The 12,163-nt window shown below is 33.8% G+C and overlaps 1 protein-coding gene across 9 annotated transcripts in view; it reads right to left on the bottom strand.

Moving 5' to 3' along the window:
- Window positions 1–6,454: 6,454 nt before the first annotated feature.
- LOC148873364 (flowering time control protein FPA-like) overlaps window positions 6,455–12,163 on the bottom strand; it is a 28,434-nt gene continuing 22,725 nt past the window's right edge. For 5 of the 9 annotated variants that reach the window (XM_088964536.1, XM_088964531.1, XM_088964532.1 and 2 more), the window contains one exon: window positions 6,455–6,785. The gene's annotated coding sequence lies outside the window, so the exon portion shown is untranslated. Of the gene's footprint in view, window positions 6,786–7,898; window positions 8,292–8,919; window positions 9,334–12,163 lie in introns of those variants that run through there. The other 4 variants (XM_088964534.1, XM_088964527.1, XM_088964535.1 and 1 more) reach the window with 3 other exon arrangements.

Genomic DNA, 12,163 nt, shown 5'->3' on the forward strand with positions numbered 1-12,163 from the left:
ATGAGTCACATGCTCGAATGACATAACACGTATGATACTACTTAATGGACCTCACAAACTCAATTTTTTGCTTATATTTTTTGTTGTCAGAACGGATTGTCCATTCGAACCGGATGATCGAACCATCGACCCAAAAATCGGTAGCCATAATGGTTCCGTAATTTTTTGCTTATAATTATTGTTGTCAGAACGAGCCATCCATTCGAACTGGACGATCAAACCATCGGTTATCAGAACATTATTAACAACATTTATTAATAATAGTAAGTAATTATATTATTTAATTAAATAATCATTAATGATAGTTTTAATAATATTATTTAGTTATTTTTAATATAATAGTAATTATTAAGTTCATGAATCGGATTTGTTAACAATATTTATTATATTAATAATTATCAAAATTAAATTAAATTAAAATTATTTATCAGTAATAGTCAGTAATTATAATATTTTATTAAATAATCAATAACAATACTTTTAATAACATTTTTAATTATTTTTAATATAATAATAATTACTAAATTTATTAACAGTATTTATAATTTTAATTTAAAGTAAAATTAAAGTAAATATCTATTTATTAACAATATTTATAATAACAATAATTATTTATTATAATCACTAATTATATATTTATTAAATTATTGTAACAATCAGTAATTATTAAAATCGGGTTACTAAATTTTTTAATAGTATTTTTAATAAAAATATTTATAATTTTAATTTAAAGTAAAATTAAAGTAAATATCTAGTTATTAGCAATATTTATAATAACAATAATTATTAATTATAATCACTAATTGTATATTTATTAAATTATTATAATAATCAGTAACTATTAAATTACATTAATTAACTACTGTAATAATCAGTAATTAGTGTTATCTTATATTACAGTAATTATTAAATTATAGTAATTAATTACTGTAATAATCAATTATTATCAATAGGAAATGGGTGCTCACATGAGTGGATTCCATTTCTTGGATGTAGAGAGCACCCATTTCCAATTCCATTTCCTGGAATGGAACCGTCGACCCGTTGACCCTTGACCCAGTCCTTGGCCAAAAACTGTTGAATCGATCAACAACCCATTGATCTGAGCGATCAAACTGTTGACCCATTGACCCGTTCAATAGTTTTTAGTTGTTTTTTATTTTTTGATTGGGAACCATCCAGGCAACCAGTTCTATTTTATCCTAATCTTGGTCCCTAGCCAAAAATCATTGAATCGACCAATGACCCATGGACCTGGGCGATCGAACCATTAATCCGTTCAATTGTTTTTGGTCATTTTTTTATTTATTAATTTTCGTTGTTAGAACGGGCCATCCGTTCGAACTGTCTACCCGAAAACTGGTGGATAGAATAGTTCCATTTTCAGGTCTTATGAGTCACACGCTCGAATGACATAACACGTATGGTATTGCTTAATGGACCTCACACAGTCAATTTTTGGCCTGTAATTTTTTTGTCAGGACGGGTCATTCATTTTTTTTTAATTGGGAATCGTCCAGGCAACGAGTTCCTTTTTACCCCAATCCCGATCCTTGGCCAAAAACCGTTGAATTGGTCAATGACCCATTAACCCGAGTGGTCAAACCATTAACCCGTTGACCCATTCAATGGTTTTTGGTTGTTTTTTTTATTTTATAATTTTTGTTGTCAGAATGGGCGGACCGTTCAAACCGGATGGTCGAACCACCAATAACAATACTTTTAATAACATTTTTAATTATTTTTAATATAACAATAATTACTAAATTTATTAACAGTATTTATAATTTTAATTTAAAGTAAAATTAAAGTAAATATCTATTTATTAACAATATTTATAATAACAGTAATTATTAATTATAATCACTAACTATATATTTATTAAATTACTGTAATAATCGGTAATTTATTAACAGTAATTTTTAATAACAGTATCTATAATTTTAAAGTAAATATCTAGTTATCAAGAATTTTTATAATAACAGTAATTATTAATTATAATCACTAATTATATATTTATTAAATTACTGTAATAATCAATAATTACTGTTATTTATATTAATATATATATATATATTACAGTAATTACTGTTATTTATATTAATATATATATTACTAGGTTGCTCTCACGTGAGAATCTAATCACACGAATAGATTTCATTCACTAAACAGAGAGAACACTTGTTTTCTATTAATAATATATATATATATATATATATATCCTTTTAAACTGAGCTGCCTTTTGTCGTAGGATAATACCCATAAAACCTTGCCTCGGGATACTTAGATCTAATGTCACTCAATTCTTCCCCCCAAAGAAATTGAATAAATCGTATGGATACTTTTTGAAAATAATACCTATTGCACAACCTGTGAGTTGAGGAGGGGGGATGTAAAATTTGTTGGGTTCATTAATTCATTACTTACATATGGTTACCCATCATTATTTCCTGAGAATGATTTAGGGTGGACATAGATTTTATGCCACGCATGGGAACTAAATGATGATTGATGATGGCAATGCCATGCAAAGGTTAAAGTATCGATATCATGCCGGTGGCTTCTCGATACGCTATAGGGGGTGTATCGGGGTTCTGGTTGGTTCAGGGGGTGGAGGAGCTTTGAACCAATTCTCCTGAATCGGTTTTGAAAAAAATAAAAAATAAAAAAAGACAAAAAACTATCGATATCGCCTGATATGCCCCTACTGGCATATCAGGCATATCGATATTTTAAACCTTGATGCCATGTTAGAGCAAAGCGTTTGGTGGACAAGAAACAATATGTTAGAAAAATGAGCATAATAGCTAAAAATATGCATGCTAAGATAGATAAATAGAAGGGGCTAGAAGGGCTAGAGGTGAACCAAAAAGAGCATGGGTTGAAGTAGTAATTCAAGTAGCCGACCACGTATCATCAGATACGGCTTGAATGATGATGATAATAATGATTTGGGTAAAACGAATTAAACATATCCCGAGTTTTCAAAATTGACTAATACATATCTTGAGTTTCGAAAAATACTTAAATATACCTTGTGGGGTGACCTCTTTGAACTTAAACATACTCTCAATCATTGAAAAGGCACATCAGAAGTCATTTAAAATTTTAAAAATCCTATTTTGGTCCTTTTGGGCAAGAAGAAGAAGCATGGGAAGAGAAAAGAAATAAAAGATGGCTGACAGATTGGTTTGATTAACAGAAAACAAAAGAAAACGTGTATGTGATTTTAACTAGGCACAGCCCACCTTTGTAGTGAATTTGTCTTAGGGCCGCGTATCTGTTGGATTTAATTCAATCCAAATTGAAATCCCATCCATTTTAAGTCAGATTCAAATATCCATTTAGCCATAATTGATTCAATCATGTGCATATATAAAATGTAATTTTTAGTTTTATAATTCATTAGAATTGTATTAGATTTGGAATTTATATAAACTTATTTTTTATTTGTGGTATATATATTTTTATTTCATATTTAATTTTATGAATCGATGTTGATTCTATATAGATTTACTAATATTTTGATCAAATCAGATATCCAGATTGTTAGACAGTATATGCCCTTAGCTCCAATCAGCATGATGTACATTATGACATTTATTGTAAATAAATAAAGTACATATTTGATCCATGTTATTATGGTGTGTTTCTATGTAATACGCTTAAACTGGATACATATGAGACTCGTGTTAGTTTAGAATATACACAGCCGTTGGATAGAGGTAGGGAGATTTATCCTAGCAAAGCTGACACTGATGTACCACCAAGTTGGTTGGGGTGACTTGTCTCAGCTGCTAGGGTGAGACCTGAGGTACATGCAGTGTGAGTTTTCTTGAAACCCTTAACCATACCAAAATTTCTGTATTGCCCTAGACTTTGGAGATAGATGGGCAAAACTGGAATGTTACACCTGACCCCAAGACTCGATTATGATACTGCACTAGGTGTCGGATTGGGCTGACTTTGATATGCCAATCAATGAGATCCTTAGAGGGGTTTAAAACCTAAGAATGTTGGGACAGTCTGAGAATTCATCTGAGTGAATGATCATAGTGACAGGATCAACCTCTTTGCCAGACAAAGTGAATGATCGGGGATGTACTCTCTCTGATGGAAACCTAAATTGCCAACAGTTGATTTCAATTGTTGAAATTTGTTTTTGCAAAATATATTTATATAGAGACATACATATATATATATATATATTATGGTTTCAAAATGTTTGTAAAAGGTTTTAATTCACGGGATCCATGTGAATAGAGAGTGCAGCACTATACCTTGCAGCCAAGGGAGAGGTCATCTCTTGTCGAGTAGTGTTTGATCATTATGAGTTGAGAGGTTAAATGTAAGACCATTGAGGGTTATACTTGATGGGCTAATCTTGCATCTGCCCATAGTCCTTGGGCCTTCATAAGATGGTTGGACCCAATGACCATTTAGTATAAATGTTGGGTTCATTAAGAGCCCATAGTGATGGATTTAGGGGTTCACAGTATTTAGCAGTGAATTCGATCAGGCCTTGTAACAAAGACTAGGTTAAACCCATGTGGCTGATGTGTAGATCAATGATAGGGTACCACGCCATACAAAAAGAGCCAAACTAGCCAACATTAAAGTGGAAGTGAGCATAAAAGCTTAATGGGCCTAAAAACCCATTTCAAACTGGGTTAATTAGATTAATTAAATAGGGGCAGATCTGGGATTTGGATCAGCATATAAGATAAATGATTATCCTTATCCACTTAAATAGTCCAGATCCAAATAAAGATTTGGATTAAAGGAACTCCTAATTTGATTAGGAAGGTTGATCTTTATGTATAGATAAAATAAGGGATTATCCTTATCACTTAAAGAGTCTAAATCCAAATAAAAGATTTTGATCAGGAAACTCCTAATGAGATTAGGAAATTGTCTCTTTAAGGCTATAAATAAGAGAGCATGGCAAACCTTGAATACAGACTCACTCAATATAGAGAGAAGACAACTCAGTTAGATTAATCTTGCCTTCAGCTCTTTTTCTTCCTGGTCTTAGCGCCCTACCTTGTTCGATCTCCAGTTATTGGATTTGATCAAGATTTGATCATGATATTGTTTTTTGCCAGAAGAAACAATTTGGAAGTTGTGCTCACTGTCGCATTCGATTCTTGCTAAAGAATCACTAGTTCTTGGTGAACAACTACCTGTTGATCCTGCCTCATCGTGTCATCTTCAGTAGAGGGAGGATTTGGTACACTCTTTGGGCATGAACATCTACGTTGGGAGGAGCACTTTTGCATGAATTCCGTATCAGATATATCCCTCCCTTATTTTGGTTTCAGATTTGGTCTGATTTGATTACAAGAACAAACCTTAAAAATGCAGTCTTCTAAATTGGTAATAGGATTCCTGGATGGGAGTAAAAAAATTTTTGAAATTTCGCCCAACCTTCCTGTAAGATTTAGCCATCCATATGATGGATCTCCCATCACTTCATAGATATACAAATAAATCAAACTTGAATCTATGTTTCACATACCTATCGAATGTCAGGTCAAATTCAGATCTCTTGGATTCTTATTGGATTTGATTTAGATGTATCTCTATCCAAATTTGATCCAATCTGTTTGTAGCATAAACTTTGTTTAAAATGTCCATCTCATTTATGAAGTCCCTGCTTGACGTATGAAAACGCCAAAACCTAGAAAAAAAAAAGAATTAAAGGACCTCAAATCTCCAATACACATCCATCAAAATGGGAGATCAGGTAAATTTTAAGGTCTGAAGAAGCAAGCCCTACCCGAACAACACAATGAGAGTAATGTCTTGAATTTGTTAAGACAATGTGAGCACTTTGGTAGTTCACCACCTCAAGGCACTCCTTGAAGATAGTCAACCAAACACCACTTTCATACATAACCATTTGTATGAATCTATTGGATGTACCTTAGACTCTTTGATTGATGCATTACGTCTTACCAGTAGAGTTATATTATATCTAAAAGTCTCCTAGGGGTGCATTTGAGCCAAGCCGAAATTTATGTCTTGACTTGGTTCAATTAAAATACCCTTATATTCGTTCAATTTAAATTAGGCTCAAAAGCTCATAAAACTGATATACTTTTATATTTATGAATGTATAATTTACTTTTTTATGTTATTGGTCTAATTTGACCTGGAATAGCTAACCAAATTTACCCTAAGATTCAACTTCGCCTAATTGAACTTAAACCCAAATTATTCAATTAAAATTTGATTTGATTGCACCCCTAAATTTCCCTATATAAATTGTAGTGTACTTGGCTTGAAATATGCCATGCATTTTTATACCTGAGTCATAATGTATTTAGGAATTTCCAACCAAACACAGCCTTAGTTGCATTTATATACCTGGGACTGGGTTATAATGTATTTAGGAGTTTCCCGAGTCTAAGGATATTAAAGTGTATATTTTATGTCTAGAAACAAGCGAAGATTTCACCCAATACTCTGTATTTAACCATTTTACTCTCTACTTCACCTTTTACCTTTGCTAGCCTACAAATCCAAAAGAAAACTAAAAAAAAAAAAAACAGAGCAGAAATGTGCTTAGGTTCAAAAAAAAACGAAAAAAATGTAAACCTATGGCGTTAAGTTGCTCGGCACATGGGCAATAGCCTAGTTTTTAAGCACCAACTCTTTGAAAATAAACAAACGAAGCTGATATTTTTCTCGTCACATCTTAACCCATTTAATTTCAGTTCCAGGAAATAAACCAACATAACGTCGCCCCTCTTTTCGACCATATTCCACTGAGAAAGGCAAACCTACAAATACCGAAACATCAAAACCATGTATCAGATGATTAGGGTCATAATTCTTTGTTATATTGTTACAATTAACTAAAAGCGTAAACTTGCGTGGTAAAGCCAATCAATAATAAGTAGTCATACAACACAAAACATAGGCAGATAAAATTATAAAATTATTTTTTAAGACCATACTACCCCCGGTGTATTATGTACCTCAACGAAAGAACATTTGGGAAACGTTTATTCTCATGGTTGATATTTAGCCATTAGCAATGAGTGACCCATTTGTACCAGATGTAATTTGTGGGTTCATGAATATTGTTGACCACAATATTTAATCAACCACTTTTGCTGATGAGTGAAAAAAGTTTTTGTTGCCAGAAAGTCAGAAACCACGTCGACCCTAAGCTGACTCTTATCATTTAAAGATCAAGGCAAAAGAAGGCGTAGCATCAACTTTCTGTAGCCTTTTTTTTTTTAACTGAGGTAAAAAAGCTTTGAGTTTCTGTAGTATATATGCGAAAATGTCACTGACCTTAGCATTGGTGCTTCTAGTTGAACTTCTAACAATTGCAACACACCACAAGCGTACAGAAATCTCACACCACCTCAAAACGAAGTTGGCGGATAACTATGGAAACGTATGATAGCAGGTGTGCCCCATAGAAAAAAGCAAGCCATTATGTTCAAGTCCGTCATTCCTTTCCCAGATCAAACATGGACCCTGATACCTCCAGCAATCTGCCAGAAGACCACTTCGGTATTTCGTCTATATACCGTACAACTTTTCTTTGTAAGAGCTAATAGTGGGAGATTTTTTTTCCTTTTTTAACTACTATAATGGAAGAGCTGGAAGCTTATTATGCTGGAACTGATTCCAAGATTCAATCAATACAAGAAATTTAGAAGAACGAAATGTTCCTGTTGATTGAAATGACTGAAAAAAGGTTATGAGATCTGATCTGATCACCCGCAAATCAAACAAGGAAACTCAGAAACTCGTACTTTTTAACGTCTGCCAAAACTCTTCGCATTTCGATTTTTAGATTAGGCGTTCTGTAGTTCCTGGACATCATGGAACAATTCCTTTGATAATCCCTAGTGGCATTATTGCAGCGGCACCAAAAATGAAATAACTAGGTTATCAATACCTTGCAAAATTAGACTGATTAACAGACTAACTATGTTTAACGACTTCCAGCGGACTGTCTCAGGGCTGATTAGACTGATTTATTATACATTCCCCAGGGGAGCTATCTATGATAGGACAACACAAGCTTGGAGGGCTCTATGCGCAATCATCATTACTTCACAACTCCCGGACAACTCTCCAAATCCTTTCTTTGCCACTCCTCTCCTACCAATCTATTTGCACATCATGTTGGAGGTTCACACAATAGGTTGGTGATGTAATAAAGAAATCCCACTTCATCATGGTATTTGGTTAAGCCATCTTCAGCAAGTAGATTACTCCAACTGACAATTATTCTTTTGGAACTGAATGTTTCCATGTACTTTTGACTGCATTCATGTATTGGCATTACCAGTCTTGGTACAATGGCATAGAAATAAGTTACTATTTCCAATATAATCAATATATAGGTGTACAAATCATCATATTTATGAGAGAAATCAAACTGAGATCCAGTAACCAAGGCAACAGGACAATGTAGGACATTTGTAAATTGCTACTGCCGAAAGGACTGGAAACACTTGACTGCTTAACACTTGAAATAATGGAGGAATTGAAATTTCCCAATCAGATTAATCAAATTTTCCAAAAGAACACTAAGCCTTGTCCAAATTATTATATGGGGGCGGCTATGCTTAGAGTAACATGACATTCTTACATAAGAATGTAATAATCTCTCTAAGAGAATTCTCTGTTGAAGGAAAAGAAGTTTATTTCATTCAGAAGAGTCAACTTCTAAGAACTTTTTATTGGTCCATATTACCCAAGTATTGTCTTGTGTAAAAGGGTTTATTACATGAACTTTTAAAAGGGTTTAATGAAGTAGGGGAACTAAGCACAGTAGCAGCATCTCTGATCAGAAAAGTTTTGATGAAGCAAATGGTTTTTGTTTCTGATACGGCAATAAATGGGAGGCTAACTAAACTATTTAATAAGATGACGAAAGAAAATATGCATGATGAATGGAGAGTGCACTATGATGCCTATATTTAAAAACAAAGGCAATAACTAACGTTTAGCATCTATGGTAAAGACATCAGAGTTTAATAGGCAGATGGGTCTTCACTAAGGCTCAGAACTAATCATACATGAATTAACTAAACATATTCAGTAGTAGTAGTAATAATAGTAGTAGCAAGAGGAGGAGAAATGCAAATCAGGATATACTTAGAATTGGAGATCAAGAGATTTCCAGATATGACATTTTCCATTGCCTTGGATCAATAATCCATAACAAGGGAGATTTGAGGATGCCACACACAAAATTAGAGAAAGATGGACCAAATGGAGGGATGCATCCGAAATCTTATGTGATAGGCGGACACCACTCAGGTTGGAAGGAAATATCCATAAAACATAAGGCCAGCAGTGCTGCATGGAGCAGAAGTATTAAGCAGTCAAGAAACATGCCCAAAAAATTTAGTGTAGCAGAATCGCATATGATGAAATGGATGAGTGGAAAAATTAAAAGGGGTAAGGTTGGAAATGAATTCATTTGAAGGAAACTAAGGAGTTGCTCCAAAAGGTGATAAAGCAAGAGAAATTATTTCCTAATGTTTTCACGACATATTTTCATTTCCATGGGTACCAACATGAAATACAACTAGAATCGACATATTCCCTAATAAAAGCTACATGTGCTATGTGGAGTACAAAAGATTGTATTATAACATAGGTTGGCAACACTATTTTAAATATGTAGAGTAGCAGTTTATTGCCCACCTAAGTTGGCAACACTATTTCATGATGTTTCCGCCATGTTATTTTTACAATAATTGAAGTTTCTGACATTTCCAATGTATTTCATATATTTGGATGCCTGGCATTTCCACCAATACCAACGTCTTACAACTTGCCTATAAAAAGAAGCAATCTATTACAAGTTGAAGGGGCTAGGAGGCCTAAGGGCAGACCAAAAAGGGCATGTATTGTAAGAAAAGTAATCATAATTTAACAATAGATATGGCACTGACAAAAAAGGGATGACGAAAGAGGATTCATGTTGCCAACCCCATACAATTAGGTAAGGATTAGATGATGATGATGATGAGGAGGAGGAGGAGGAGGAGGAGGAGGAGGATATGACATTAAATAGGAAATCAAGTGAAGTTGTGGCAGTAATTATATAGGAGAATGTGCTGGAGATGATGATATGGATGGTAAGGTGTTATTATCATTCATCTTGTGTTACTGATCAAAGTTGCTTTCTAAAACCCAAGTATAGAACTAAACCAATTAATGGAAACACAGAAGATATTGAGGAAGCTGATTTAAATGATTTGGGAAGAAATAACATGGAAGTGATGTCGTTTCAAGATGCTAATTTAGATCACTAATCCTATGTTACTGAACAAAGTCTGCTTTCTAAAACTCCTAAGTATAGAACTCAACCAAGCTTCACTCTAACATATGAAGCTTTCTAAGGCCATGTTTGGTTTGCTGCCATGGGCCTCTCATTTTTTTCAATTCTTACTTATTTTGAGCATGTGGGCAAGAATGAATTACGAAAGTATTTGGTTACAAAATTCTTGCCATGGACCTCATTCATTTTAGAATGAAAGATGAGTCCGTGGCACAGAAATTGAGGTAACTTGCAACACTAAAAATATTAGTGCTCCATGTTGCTCATCTTCATTCTTCAAATAAGCTATGTGTCGGCGGTTTATGACCACCAGCCAAATTCTCAAAAACCATTGGTATAGATTTTTACTGGCAGATGGTCAGCAGTCAATTATCTATCGGCCACTGCTGTCATCAAAACCTATGCAATGGGCATTGACCACCAGCCATGAGCTGGTGGTAAAAATATATGCCGGTGGGTTTTGAGACCTAGACCACTGATTTATGACCACCGGCACATTTGAAAAATCAAAATAAGCAATGAGGCATGACCATATGATGTTATATTTTATAGCTTTCTTAATATATTATCTTTATTGAATATATTATTATCAATTTGATGAAAATTCTTGGAATTTTGTACTTCATGTTATTAATTTTATTTTTAATTTTACAGTTTTTTAATTCCATTTCTATTTGGAAATTTCAAGCTCTTTTCTTCATTTGCACATCTGCCTACCCAACTCAGCAAACTAATTTTCTTTAAATTAGTTTTAAATAGGTGCTAAACTACTAATTGCTTCCTGTAAATTGTCTTTTACATTTTCTCTATGCAACCAAATACAAAATGAGAGAAGTAGGAATCTAATAATAGCCCCAATAGGTGATAAAATGAGAGTAGACTAAGACGGTTTGGGCACGTGCATAGAAAACCACCAATTGCGCTAGTTAGAATAAGTGATTTATTACTCATTGAACGGGCTAGAACTCGGGGTTGGCCAAAAAGGACATGGATAGTAGTAAGAAATGGTTTATGTATTAATGATTTAGCAGTGGATATGGCTTTAAATAGAACGGATTGGCAAAATAGGATTCATGTACCCGACCCCATATAGTTGGGATAAGACATGGGTGATGATGATGATCATGGTTTTTAAAAAAGGAACCAGTGATCGAACCGGTCAGGTGTCCAGCTACCGGTTCGAACGGTCCAACCGTTCGACCCAAACAGTCGGCCCATTCTAACAAAACAATAAAAAGAAAAACTGATTAAGGCCACCTGAGATACATTTAAAAAAAAAAAAAAAAAAACTTGCTTTTTTATGCCTCAAGGTTACTACAGAAACTTTTAATCAGCCCTCTCTTTCTTTAGGAATAAATAACATAATTATATGACATTCATCTTAATGTCAGAGGAACCCTTGACAATGAATGACCAAGGAAATCAACATTACCATCATCTAAGTCTTGTCCACCAGTGTGTGCTTTGTCTTGCACGGTCGATCCCAAGCCCAGATAAAGGAGGGTTGCATCAGGTTGGCAGACAGCATTAAAACCTATGCCAAACTTTCATGGTCATGGATCCTCAATGACCAAGGATGCCATGCTTTTTGGAAAAGGCTGCTTTAAGACATTTCATTGTTTATCATGTTCCTTTTGCGGTAATACTTAGATGCAATAAATAAGTATACACCCAATCCCAGATGGAAAGTAAAATTTGGCATCTACGTATTTCACATTTGCACCATCATATATTGCTAGATTTTCATTTTATTTTGAAGTAAAAGGACAGCCTTGATAACATGTTGACACAAGAAGGAAAAGCCCCAATACATTTGCAATATGTTGTAACCAATTATCT

The sequence above is a fragment of the Nelumbo lutea genome, chromosome 1, assembly GCF_056320005.1.
Source record: "Nelumbo lutea isolate HS-2025 chromosome 1, American lotus-T2T, whole genome shotgun sequence".
Classification (NCBI taxonomy): Eukaryota; Viridiplantae; Streptophyta; class Magnoliopsida; order Proteales; family Nelumbonaceae; genus Nelumbo; species Nelumbo lutea.